Source organism: Protopterus annectens, chromosome 6.part1, assembly GCF_019279795.1.
Source record: "Protopterus annectens isolate FY-2018-M chromosome 6.part1, PAN1.0, whole genome shotgun sequence".
NCBI lineage: Eukaryota > Metazoa > Chordata > Ceratodontiformes > Protopteridae > Protopterus > Protopterus annectens.
In genome coordinates, this window is record NC_056738.1 from 173,987,749 (window position 1) to 174,002,631 (window position 14,883).

Consider the following 14,883-nt stretch of genomic DNA (forward strand, 5'->3'; position numbering starts at 1 on the left):
ATATATATATATATATATATATATATATATATATATGTATATATATATATATATATATATATATATATATATATATATATATATATATATATATATATATATATATATATATATATATATATATATATATATATATATATATATATATATATATATATATATATATATGTATATATATATATATATATATATATATATATATATATATATATATATATATATATGTATATATATATATATATATATATATATATATATATATATATATATATATATATATATATATATATATATGTATATGTATATATATATATATATATATATATATATATATATATATATATATATATATATATATGTATATATATATATATATATATATATATATATATATATATATATATATATATATATATATATGTATATATATATATATATATATATATATATATATACATTTCTTATTCATCTGCTCTTACTGTAACTGTCTTAGTTGCTCTTACTCTGCACTTATTACTGCTTGTTAGTAGCCTTCTAATTTACTGCCTTCTGCACTTGTTTTTTTAGTCATTTGTTAACTTAATTGCATTTATTTGAAAAGTATTTGCCGTAGTGTTGCTACACACTCGGGTATGCTGGCCTGCACTACAATTTGAATTGTATTTACTGCTGTTTTAGCTGCTTTTCTGTTAAAAAAAAAAAAAAAAATTATAAGCTTGTTTCCTGCCTTTCCTGTAACCTAGTCAAGTCCAGATACAGACTTGCTGTATCCAGGACTGTTGGTAAGCTTCTGTGCTCCCCCCCAAGCCTTTCTATGCTGGAGGGAAGCCTTCCAGATTATCAGTGGGAGTGGTAAGCACTAGGTAGCCTTTCTATCACGGGAAGAGTGGGTTTTGGCCCTAAAATTGTAGTTCATTGGCCATTTGGGCAGTTTTTCCATCTCTTTCTACTTTCTGGTTAAAAGCCCGTTTTGCGTTTGGTCCCTGCCATTCCTATAACTAGTGTAATCCAGGTACAGATTTGCTGTATCCAGGACTGTTGGTAAGCTTCTGAGCCCCCCCCCCCCCAAGCCCTTCTGTGTTGGAGAGAAGCCTTCTAGCTTATCAGTGGGAGTGGTAAGCACGAGGTAACCTATCTACCACAGGAGGAGTGGTTTCTGGCGCAGAAATTATAGTTTATTGGCAGTTTGGGAAGCTTTTCCATCTCTTTCAACCTTCTGATTTAAAAGCCTGTGTTTGCGCTCGTTTCCTGCCTTTCCTGTTACTAGTCTAGTCCAGGTACAGATTTGCTGTATCCAGGACTCTTTGTAAGCTTCTGAGCACCCCAAGCCTTTCAGTGTTGGAGGGATGCCTTCTAGCTTATCAGTGGGAGTGGTAAGCATCAGGTAGCCTTATCTATCACAAGAGGAGTGGTCCCTGACCCAGAAATTGCAGCTATTGGCTGTTTGAGCAGTTTTTTTTCCATCTCTTTCAACTTTCTGGCTTGAAAGCCACACTTGCCTGTTTCCCGCCTTTCCTATAACTAGCCTAGTCGGGTTACAGCAATGCTGTATCCAGGATTGTTAGTAAGCTTCTGAGCCCCCAAACCTTTCTGTGTTGGAGGAAAGCCTTCTAGCTCATCAGTGGGAGTGGTAAGCACTAGGTAGACTATCCTCCATGGGAAGAGTGAGTTTTGGCCCATAAATTGTAGTTTATTTGGCCGTTTGGGCACTTTTCCATCTCTTTCAACTCGCTGGCTTAAAAGACTACGTTTGTACTTGTTCCCCACCTTTCCTGTTACTAGTCTAGTCCAGGTACAGATTTGCTGTATTTCAGGACTCTTTGTAAGCTTCTGAGCACCCCCCCCAAGCCTTTCTGTGTTGGAGGGAAGCCTTCTAGCTCATCAGTGGGAGTGGTAAGCATTAATAGCCTACCTACCACAAGAGGAGTGGTTCCTGGCCCAGAAATTGTAGCTATTGGCCGTTTGGGCAGTTTTTTTTCCATCTCTTTCAACGATCTGGTTTAAAAAAGCCACACTTGTGCTAGTTTCCCACCTTTCCTGTAACTAGCCTAATCCAGATACAGAGTTGCTGTATCCAGGACTGTTGGTAAGCTTCTGAAACCAGCAAGCCTTTCTGTGTTGGAGGAAAGACTTTTAGCTCATCAGTGGGAGAGGTAAACACTAGGTAGCCTGTCTACCACAAGAGGAGAGGTTCTTGGTCCAGAAATTGTAGTTTATTGACCATTTGGACAGTTTTTCCATCTCTTTCAACTTTCTGGTTTAAAAGACCACATCTGCGCTGGTTTCCCATCTTTCCTGTAACTAACCTACTGGGTAGCACTAGAAAGCCTTAGACTGATACAAGCCTTCTAGCTTAGGAGAGAGACTTTGGAGTGATTAAATATCAGTTTTCTGTACTTTTTTGCTGTACTTAACTGTTTTCTGCCTAAACGCAGATTCTCCAGAGTTTGTGATTTAAAAGCTTTTTTTCACATATTGTACTTATTTGACTGCCTGCACTTCTAAAAAGTTGTTTTTTGCTTAAATAATTTAACTGTTGTAGGCTACACACTAAAGTGCGATAGCCTTTTGTGATCGTTTGTAGTCATTTAAAGCTGTTTTAAGTGTATTTTTTACTGCTTTTGCCTTATCTATTCAAAAAAACAAACAAAAAAAAGAATATCCTTGTTTCCCACCTTTCTAAGCTAGTATAGTCCAGTTTTCAGGCTAGTGTTGAATTCAGGGCTGCGATACCAGTTTCTGAGTTGCCCATACCTTACTTGGATAGAAGGAAGTTTCTCTGTTCACCTGTGAAAGAGGGGAGATTTGAGCAACCTATCTGTCCCTGGAGGAGTGGTTCCAGCCCAGAAGTTAGTAGTTTATTGGCCATTTATTGGCCATTTTGGGCTAATATCTATCTCTTTCATTTCCTTACTAAAAAAAACACATTTGCACGGTTTTGCGCACCGGGTAGCTACGGTTAAATTATTCCCGGCGCCACTAAGTCTCCTCTTCAATTTTTCCCTTGAAACTAGTCTAACTCTCAACCTAAGCATTAAAAAGCATTTTATAGCCCAGCACTTGCTCAGACCTAATAGCAAGCACTAATATACCCTGACACTGACTGCCTAAGCAGGGTAAGGCTCTTTATTCAACCCTCACCAACCAAATGACTAAGCAGCTCACCTTACTATTCAGGCATGGCCAAAGGGCAACTTCAGATGCACTCTCCAGTCCAGCTGGTGAATCTGGGTATCCTGAGGCAATGTTACAACTGCCTCATGTACACAGACAACCCTCGCCTCCTACCACAAAACACTAACATATGCAAGAGATGCAATTATACAGCCAAACTTGAAGCTAAGCTGCCTCCACCCAAGACTTGAACAGACAGTCAAGAGGAGAGGTTTAACACTTGCACCACAACTCCAGCCGCACACAGGCCTACTAAAACAGCACTGGCAAAATATACACAAATGCACAAAATCATACTCGGAGGCTCTAAATAAAAACCTGCAAAAGCATCAGAGATCTCCAAAGCAGACACCCAAACAACCTGCACTTTCCATCACAAATAAGACAACACATAAAACACAAAATCAGAGTGCCGCACAATCACAGCCCTTAAGGCGAAATAACATACTTAACACACTAGTAATAGGTGACTCTATAGTCAGATACACTGACGTCCCACTCACTAGGCTGGACAAGCAGAAGGTTACTGTTAGCTGCCTGTCGGGAGCCAGAATCCTCCACATAACACAAGCACTCAGGTCACTCCAGAACAAGTACAAATATGACTTTGTCATTGTTCATGTTGGCGTGAATGACCCGAGACGTACCTCCCCGGACTACATGAAAAGAGACATGGAAGAGCTCTCTGATCATGTAGCCCAGGCTGGTATGACCCTGACCCCGAGTAGCATCCTGCCCTCACCAAGAATGATACCCCAGTATAAAGAAAAAATGATCAATTTCAACAATTGGCTAAGCTTCTAGTCATTCAAAGGAGATCCAGTGGGTCAGTCTGGGACGACATGCTCGACAAGCCGCATTGATTCGCAACAGATGGCTTGCACCTGTCACCCCTAAGCTTTCGAATACTGGCCAAGGCTCTTGCTGCTCCCATAGTGCCTTTTTTAGGCAAGGCTCAAAAGTCAAACCCACCTCCGTAAACAGCACAATTAACAAAAAAACTGAGGGTTATGCTACTCAATGCCAGGAGTTTAAATCTCAAAATGCATGCACTCGAAGCACTCCTCAGTGTGGAGAACGTCGACATCTGTGCAGTAACTGAAACCTGGTTCAAGGCTTCAGAGAGCACCCCAGCACTACCGGGCTACAACTCCTACCACACGGTTCGGCCACAGAACACAGACCGAAACACAAAAGGAGGGGGTGTATTCATGTTCATCAAGTATACCTACACCTCCAGGTTAGTGGCGCAGCAAGATATCTCTGAGATCATCCATGTGCAACTAACATTGGGCAAATCTGCAATGCAAATTGTGGCCCAATACAGCTCAGCCTCCATGACCCAGGACCACCATTCCACCATTCTGGAGACACTGGAAAATGTGAAGGTCCTACCGAACACCCGGATATTGGGCGATTTCAATTACCCTACCATTCACTGGGAAAACTACTCTAGTAGAGATTCCCAGGCCCAGCGCTTCCTGGAATTCATCAGCTCAAACGCCCTGGATCAGCTGGTAAACTCCCCTACCAGAGGTGAAAACATATTGGACCTGGTCATCACCAACATGGGCAACAGGTGTTCCACACCGGAACTCAACCAGTCACTGGTTAGATCAGAGCATAAACTAGTCCACACCCCACCACCACCCCCAACTAAGGAAACCACAGTAAAAAACTTTTCTAAAGCAAACTTCACCTTACTTAAGATAGAGGTGGTAAGTTTCACAGCCCCCACGCTAAAGGATAATGCTGCCCAAGATGCAGAAACCTTTACAAATGCACTCTATGAGCACCTGCAAGGATGCATGGATTGTGCCATCCCTAGCAAAACCAAGGCTCACTCCTCTAAGAGAAGGAAACCAGCTTGGTGGACCCCTGCAATAAAGAGGCTATACAATAGGAGGAGAAAACTAGTTCAGAAAAGAAGCAAATCCCAAGAAGGAAAGACATCCCTGAACAGTATCAGGAAGAAACTGAGGTCCCTTCATGAAATCATCCAAGGCTAGCTTCGAAAGAAAAAAAGCCAAGGATTCAAAAGTTAATCACAAAGCCTTCTTTAGCTATGTTAAGAATCTAAGTGACAACCTGCAGATATGCACTGAACTAGTGCAAAAACAGCACAAACTATACTGAACCTACTGATATTGCCAACATCCTGGCAGACAGATTCAGTGCAAACTTCACCCCCCTTTCACCTCCAAAAAGGCCCACAACAACAGAGGAAAAGTGTAGTGTCCCAAAAATCACAGACGCACAGGTGAAAACAGCCCTTTCAAAAGTCAAAAATACAGCGTCAATGGGACCAGATGGTGTCCCAGGCTGCGTCTTGCACGAACTACAGAATGAACTAACCCACCACCTAAACACGCTGTTCAACCTCAGCCTCTCCACAGGCTATGTGCCCATAAAATGATGCACAGCAATGGTTATTCCTCTCCACAAAGGAGGGGCCACAACTGACCCTGGTAACTATCGCCCCATAAGCCTGACTAGCCTGATCTGCAAGGCTATGGAGCGCATCATCATGGAACTCATTAACAAAGACATTGGGAACCTCCAAACACTTGACCCGACCCAGCTTGGCTTTGTTAAGGGCAGATCATGCCTACTAAACCTGGCTGACTTCTTCAAGACAGTCACCAAGAACAGAGGAGGGAAAGGTGGTTCACACAGCCTACCTTGACATCACCAAGGCTTGACACCATTCCCCACACGAGTATTACAGAAAAACTCACCAGCCTGAACATAAACCCCTACGTCATGAGATGGGTTGCCAACTGGCTTACAGATAGAACTCACACGATAAGAATAGCGGGCTCCAGGTCAGACTCTATACCAGTCACAAGTGGTTTCCCACAAGGCTCGGTCCTGGGACCACTACTGTTTGGCATATACTTCTCAGAAGTACAGGCAAACACAGGAGGACTATGGCTAACCAAGTTTGCCAATGACTACAAACTGGGAGCCATAATTGACTCTCCGGCTGACACAGACATCCTCCAAAAGGGCCTTACTGAGACGGACACCTGGTATCAAAGTCATGGCCTCAAGCTAAATGCCAAAAAATGCATAGTCATCCCGTTTGGGAAAAATAAAACACCCACAAATTACCACATAGGTGGCAGCCCCCTTAATACAGAAATGGTAATAAGAGATCTGGGCACCCACATAGATAGTAATCTCTTCTTTGACAATCATAATGCCAAAGTAAGCTCAATAATAAAGACAAAACCAACTGCTACACAAGGAGGAGCCAGGGATCTGCGCACCAAATCCGTAAAAAAATGTCCAAACCAAGTAAACTTGTACTCAACATTTATTTAAGCCACAAAGTCTCTGTTTAGCTTTTCGTCAGCGACTCCTCACCAATTTCCTCAGAACAGGAAATACACACAAACAGCACATCCTGTTTAAATACTACAATGCAACTCCCTACTTTTGCCACACTGCCACCTGTGGTCAGAATACAAAATTTCAATACATTAAAAAGAACATACAAAAAGGCATAAAACTATTTAAAAACATATGTAAATATAAAACACTTCCTTAACAATATAAAATTAAAAAACAATTAGTCAATAACCAACAGGCTTGACTTGGAAAAAGAAACCAGAAATATGTATTAAAATAAAATAAATAACTCACTTCATTGTTAATAAATTGGACCCATGATGGAGCGATGCATGTGCAAAAAAAAATGTTTTTAAAAACAAAGGCTGCTGAAAAACATGCATCATAATTTTGCACATTAACGTATGATATAGCAAAACTACCTTATCAAACTTTTCAATTTAAATACACAGGAAATTGACATGTTGTTCAAGCCTGGAAAATGGTATGCTTCCAACCTCAATTGTCAAAGCAATTCTCTGAGTTCCAACAAATAGGAAACAGGGCCCCCCCTGTTATGCACAATCTGATCAATCACTGTGAAGCTAAATCCATGTCCCGGGCACTAGCTAATGTGTTTAGCAAGTGCATTAGCCATTTTTTCTTTCTGAATGGCATATAGATGTTCATATAGGCGCTCATGCAATTTCCAGTCAGTTTTCCCTATATAGAAAGCCGGACATGAAGAACACTGGGCCAGGTAAACCACATGTGTGCTGGCACAGTTGAACCTCCCCTGGATTTTGTACTTTCTCTCTGATCGCAAAATAAGTTCCCGCTTTCACGTATTGGCAGTATCTGCACATGTTGCATTTGAACATGCCTGAATGTGCCCGAGTAGGTCTAGGTTTCCTTTCAAGGATGTTTTTTTTAAGTTGGAACCTCTCTTGTAAATGACTTGAGGGTTTAACCCTAAAGCTGAAGGACCTTGATTGTCTGGTGTAAGTAAACACCAATTCTTCATAATAATAGAAGCATGGCCTCCGCATCCAGACTGTAAGTAGTGATGAAGCTGCAGGCATAAGTAGATCTAATCCGGGTATCAACCAACACACCTTGATCTGCAATAGACTGACCCAAAATGGGGAGATATACCCCCATTCTCCCTCTTGCTACTTACCTCATTACAGAGGTCTGAAATCAGATGGCCGGGATAACCCTATTCAAAAAGAGGTCTCTGATAAACTCACATTCCTTTAAGAAATCACTGTCCCATGTCACCATCCTGGTCGCCTGGACCAGTTGGCCCTTGACTATCGACCTCTTCCGATGAAAGGGGTGGTTGCTTTCAAAGTGCAAATATGAGTTTGAAAAAGTAGGTTTGCGATGGATGTTGGCCATATAGCAACCCCTGTAGTTATCCTTAGACAGATCAACATCCAAATAAGCAATTTTTTCCATGGAAAAGTTAGAGGTGAACCTAAGGAATTCAGTAGATGTATTAAAGCATTCCAGGATGGAGTCTGCTACTCCCCCCCCCCCCTTGGAGAATGATGAAAATATCGTCCAAAAATCAGGTATACAATAGGACTTTCTCTTTAAATAATGGGTTATGAAAGACAAACTCTCCCAGAATGCCATCACCAAATTTGCTACGCTGACCCCACAAGGGGACCCATGGGCACCCCTATCCTTTGATGGAACCATCGGATGTTAGAGAAATAATTGCATGTAAGAACTATGTCCAAGAGTTCTCTGACCATCAAAATTTCTTTGGCAGGAGCTTGTTTCGAAATCAAAATCGCTTGAATCCATTCCAATGCTACTGAGTGGGGGATAGAGGAATACAAGTCTATCACATCAATAGTGAGGAAGTGATTCTCGGTTTTGAATGGAATCCGATTCACTTTGCCTAAAAAAGACCAGGAATCCTTTGAGATGTGCTCCTCACTGATGACATACTTCTTCAAGATAGTGTCCACAACCTTGGCTCCAGCATATGTCATACTCCCCCTAGCGCTGACAAACTGGCGCATGGGGAGATCCAACATATTCTTATGGATCTTAGGGATACCAAATAAAGCTGGAATCTTGGGGTTGGATATAGAAATATAATTGAACATATCCAAATCTATCACCCCATTGATAAACATGACATCGTAATAAGAACGGACACGTGATATGTTGATGTTCAACTCATTTTTAGATACCTTATCATACTTCTCAGAGGCCAGAATAGCTTCCATTCTCTTAATATAATCCTCCACATCCATAGCCACTAGACCTCCCCCTTTGTCCGGCTGCATCACTCTGACCCCTGAGTGACATAACAGTTCAAGCAAAGCCAATTCCTCCTTGGTAGTATTGAAGCCAACATTCTTCTTGGTTTTGAGAGTAGCACAAATGTCCAGGTCACATAGTTGATCAAAGACGTTGACTGAAGGAAGGAGGGGTGGATTAAAGGTGCTAGGAATTGAAAAAGCCTTTGGAGAAGAACACTGGTCCCCTCGTAGGAGATGTAAATTCAGTTTCCTGGTAAACAATTTTAGGTCAACCAATGTGTTAGCCAAATTGGCCCTACGGGCCAGTACAAACGATAGGCCCTTAGCCAGAAGATCAACCAGAGGTGGAGGAAAAGAAAACCTGGAAAAATTATAGATCTTAAAGTCCCTTCCGATGTTGAATATTATCTCGAAGGAAGACTGCCCAGATTGAGAAGGACCAGCCTGTATCCTAGTCAGTTCCTCCTGTTCCTGGGTCTGTTCTTGAACCTCCGTCCCGGGGACGGTTGGGGTGACGAGGCTGGGTTCCGAAAATTTGAGCCCTCACCTTCCACAGGAGGATTAGTCGTTTTATTAAGTGAAGCTATCCGGTCACTCTTTCAAACTGAATTATATTCAGTGGGGTCATCTGAAGGGCCCCCATCATGGCCATTATTAACCATATCAGATCTAACTTCTTCAGTTCCATTCCGATCATCTGAATGCCGAGCTAATGTACCCAAATAATTGCCTTGGGACTTAGGAGGCTTGGGATATGCTAAGCCCTCCGTATAAGCTTTAATGTCCCTTTGCAACTTTTTAACTTTGTTAGCAGTTATTTTGGAAACATGCTGGTCTATACTAGTATAGATCCAATCGTAATCAAATCTGTATCTAGAAAAATTGATGTCCTTCCTGATGGCTTCATCTAAAATAGTTAGCTCCTCTGAAACAGAGGTAACTGCCTCCTAGTAATGATGGCAGATTAAATGTAACAGCTCCAACCCATGCTTTTCAAACCTTAATGGAGTGGATCAAGGTATTTTACAGTCAGTTCTTAACAATTGGTTGAAGCGCCCATTTTGCTTCCATAATACTTCTAGAGACTCTGTTTTTGAACAGAGTAGTTCGGAGAGCATCGAATTACCTCAGAAATTAAATCTGTTCGATCAAAAATTAACTAAGCTAAGAAAGTTACAGTTAGAGGTTGCCTATTTTGGAGAATGTCAACGTTCCAAAATAGTATCCAAAGGGCTCTGTTCATGGCACTATCCTACGGGCCTGGAGGAAGGCTCGGCCTTCCATAAAGATTTAATTTCTCTCTTTGATAAGCATGGGTTCGAGCTCTTAAATTTAAATCTGCCATCATTACTAGGAGGCAGTTACCTCTCTTTCAGAGGAGCTAACTATTTTAGATGAAGCCATCAGGAAGGACATCAATTTTTCTAGATACAGATTTGATTACGATCGGATCTGTACTAGTATAGACCAGCATGTTTCCAAAATAACGGCTAACAAAGTTAAAAAGTTGCAAAGGGACATTAAAGCTTATAAAGAGGGCTTAGCATATCCCAAGCTTCGTAAGTCCCAAGGCAATTATTTGGGTACATTAACTCGGCATTCAGATGATCAGAATGGAACTGAAGTTAGATCTGATATGGTTAATAATGGCCATGATGGGGGCCCTTCAGGTGACCCCACTGAATATAATTCAGTTCGAAGGAGTGACCGGATAGCTTCACTTAATAAAACGACTAATCCTCCTTTGGAAGGTGAGGGCTCAAATTTTCGGAACCCAGCCTCGTCACCCCAACCGTCTCCGGGATGGAAGTTCAAGAACAGACCCAGGAACAGGAGGAACTGACTAGGATACAGGCTGGTCCTTCTCAAATCGGGGCAGTCTGCCTTAGAGATAATATTCAACACTGGAAGGGACTTTAAGATCTATAATATTTCTGGGTTTTCTTTTCCTCCACATCTGGTTGATGATCTGGCTAAGGGCCTATCATTTGTGCCGGCCTGTAGGGCCAATATGGCCAACACGTTGGTTGACCTAAAGTTTTTACCAGGAAACTGAATTTATATCTCCTACTACGGGACCAGTGTTCTTCTCCAAAGGCTTTTCCATTCCTAGCACCTTTAATCCACCCCTCCTTCCTTCAGTCAATGTCTTTGATCAACTATGTGACCTGGACATTTGTGCTACTCTCAAAACCAGGAAGAATGTTGGCTTAAATACTACCAAGGAGGAATTGGCTTTGCTTGAACTGTTATGTTACTCAGGGGTCAGAGTGATGCAGCCGGACAAAGGGGGCGGTCCAGTGGCTATGGTTGTGGAGGATTATATTAAAAGAATGGAAGCTATTCTGGCCTCTGAGACATATGATGAGGTATCTAAAAAGGAGGTGAACATCAACACATCAAGTGTCCATTCTTATTACGATGACATGTTTATCAATGGGGTGATAGATTTGGATGTGTTCAATTATAATTTCTATATCCAACCCCAAGATTCCAGCTTTATTTGGTAACCCTAAGATCCATAAGAATATGTTGGATCCCCCCATGAGCCAGTTAGTCAGTGCTAGGGGGAGTATGACGTATGCTGGAGCCAAGGTTGTGGATACTATCTTGAAAAAGTATGTCATCAGTGAGGAGCACATCTCAAAGGATTCTTGGCCTTTTTTAGGCAAAGTGAATAGGATTCCATTCAAAACAGAAAATCACTTCCTCACTATTGATGTGATAGACTTGTATTCCTCTATCCCCCACTCAGTAGCATTGGAATGGATTCAAGCGATTTTGATTTCAAAACAAGCTCCTGCCAAAGAAATGTTGATGGTCAGAGAACTCAGACATAGTTCTTACATGCAATTATTTCTCCTTTAACAACCGATGGACCCCATGGGTACCCCTGTCCTTTGATGTAACCCCTTGTGGGGCCAGCGGAGCAAATTTGGTGATGGCATTCTGGGAGAAAGAGTTGGTCTTTCCTAACCCATTATTTAAAGAGAAAGTCCTATTGTATACCCGATTTTTGGACAATATTTTCATCATTCTCCAAGGGGGGGGGAGTAGCAGACTCCATCCTGAAATGCTTTAATACATCTACTGAACTCCTTAGGTTTACCTCTAACGTTTCCATGGAGAAAATTGCTTATTTGGATGTTATCTGTCTAAGGATAACTACAGGGGTTGCTATATGGCCAACATCCATCGCAAACCTACTTTTTCAAACTCATATTTGCACTTTGAAAGCAACCACCCCTTTCATCAGAAGAGGTCGATAGTCAAGGGCCAACTGGTCCGGGCAGCCAGGATGGTGACACGGGACAGTGATTTCTTAAAGGAATGTGAGTTTATCAGAGACCTCTTTTTGAATAGGGGTTATCCCGGCCATCTGATTTCAGACCTCTGTAATGAGGTAAGTCGCAAGAGGGAGAATGGGGTATATCTCCTCATTTTGGGCCAATCTACTGCAGATCAAGGTGTGTTGGTTGATGATACCTGGATTAGATCTACTTATGCCTGCAGCTTCATCACGACTTACAGTCTGGATGCGGGGGCCATTGCTTCTATTATTATGAAGAATTGGTGTTTACTTACACCAGACAATCAAGGTCCTTCAGCTTTAGTGTTAAACCTTCAAGTCATTTACAAGAGAGGTTCCAACTTAAAAAACATCCTTGAAAGGAAACCTAGACCTACTCAGGCACGTTCGGGCATGTTCAAATGCAACATGTGCAGATACTGCCAATACGTGAAAGCGGGAACTTATTTTGCGATCAGAGAGAGAAAGTACAAAATCCGGGGGAGGTTCAACTGTGCCAGCACACATGTGGTTTACCTGGCCCAGTGTTCTTCATGCCCGGCTTTCTATATAGGGAAAACTGACCGGAAATTGCATGAGCGCCTATATGAACATCTATATGCCATTAAGAAAGAAAAAATGGCTAATGCACTTGCTAAACACATTAGCTAGTGCCCGGGACATGGGTTTAGCTTCACAGTGATTGATCAGATTGTGCATTATAACAGGGGGGGCCCTGTTTCCTATTTGTTGGAACTCAAGAGAATTGCTTTGGCAATTGAGGTTGGAAGCATACCATTTTCCAGGCTTAAACAACATGTTGTCAATTTCCTGTGTTTTGAAATTGAAAAGTTTGATAAGGTAGTTTTGCTATATCATATGTTAATGTGCAAAATTATGATACATGTTTTTCAGCAGCCTTTGTTTTTAAAAACATTTTTTTTTTTGCACATGCATCGCTCCATCATGGGTCCAATTTATTAACCATGAAGCTAGTTATTTATTTTATTTTAATACATATTTCTGGTTTCTTTTCCCAAGTCAAGCCTGTTGGCTATTGACTAATTGTTTTTTAATTTTATATTGTTAAGGAGTGTTTTATATTTACATATGTTTTTAAATAGTCTTATGCCTTTTTGTATGTTCTTTTTAATATATTGAAATTTTGTATTCTGACCACAGGTGGCAGTGTGGCAAAAGTAGGGAGTTGCATTGTAGTATTTAAACAGGATGTGCTGTGTATGTATTTCCTGTTCTGAGGAAGTTGGTGAGGAGTCACCGACGAAAAGCTAAACAGAGACTTTGTGGCTTAAACGCTGAGTACAAGTTTACTTATTTGGTTTGGACATTTTTTACGGATTTTCGAATTTGGTGTGCAGAACCCTGGCTCCTTCTTGTGTAGCATATTGCCAAAGTAGTTAGGAAATCCTTCTATGTGGCCCCATCTAATTACTACAGTGTTCGCATCTAGAAATAAAGAGGTTATAGTGCCCCTCTACTAGTCACTCAATAGACCCATCAAAGAGTACAATGCCCAATTTGGGATGTACCTCACAAGACACTTCCAACAGCTGGAAAGACCACAAAAGTACCTCACACCAAGAGTATTACTGGTCTCAAACACATGTCCTATGCAGCCCGACTGAAAAAACTCCAGCTGTACTCAGTGGCATATTGCTTACTCAGAGGTGATCTCTGCCTGACTTACAAAGCCATGTCCAACTCAGAATCGATGGACATGCTCCACCTAAAGAAATACAAGTCACTGTGAGCCACGCGCTCTAGTGAGCTAACACTTGCCACAACAATAAATAGAACATGCTGGAGGGATAGATTCCTGTCACAGAGACTCCCCATGCTTTGGAACAAAATTCCAAATCACATCAGGCAGAGACCCTCACTAACACTCTTCAACAGAAACCTTGACGAGTGGATGGGTAACAGAAAATACACCCCTGGGATCACTTCAGTGGCTCTGCTTGACACGGGATCAGTTAATTAATCAATGGGGCGGCGAAAGCCGACACACTCTGGCTAGGCTTATAAAAGCCCTCGGGCAGATAGCCTAGTACCTACCTATGAACCTATAAATAACAGGAATGTTCCTTGGAAACTAGAGCCAAAACCTGTTAATGAGCCCCTCTTGTCTTGCTCAATCTCAGTCCCATGTAGTAGCCGTTTAAACACTGACAGGATAGTCTTGTGTGCACTGAATACCACAGTCCTACCACCAGTAAACCTTCATACTAAGATCCCTTACACACACGTGGAAGAAAACATGGCATCTGCTTCATGCGACACCACTTTCCACAGGTGTCATAAACGCACAACCAGAAACTAAGCTACCTATACACCTGACTTCACAGCAAAGCACAATAATATTAATAAGACATACAAATGATTTTTTTTCTGGACAGTACACTGTCCAGAAAAGGCAGTCTCAGTTTCCAGACAGTGTCCCTTAATTCCGGACAGTATGGAAGAATTCTGGATGATTGGCAACCCTTACACACACACAAATAAAAATATGGCAACGTTCTTCACTTCTCATTTATATAATCCTTAATTCAAAAAACAAATGAATCAGAAGGGGAAGGACAGTCCAACAGGGAAAGGGAGCCCAAGTGAGGTGCGTCAAACATTATATCACCTTAAAATAAAATTAAACATAATAAAAATGCAGATTATAAATAAATAAAAACTTGAAAAACACATGGGCATGATGAAACCTGGGGTTAATTGTGGCAAGCTATAAACCAGTATTGGGCACATTCTCAATAACTGTATTATGTGGGTATGAATATA

General features: G+C 41.3%; 1 protein-coding gene across 1 annotated transcript in view; it reads right to left on the minus strand.

Moving 5' to 3' along the window:
• The window catches only part of TTC21B (tetratricopeptide repeat domain 21B), a 3,240,027-nt gene that overhangs the window by 3,052,407 nt on the left and 172,737 nt on the right, over window positions 1-14,883 (minus strand). The window lies entirely within an intron of this gene.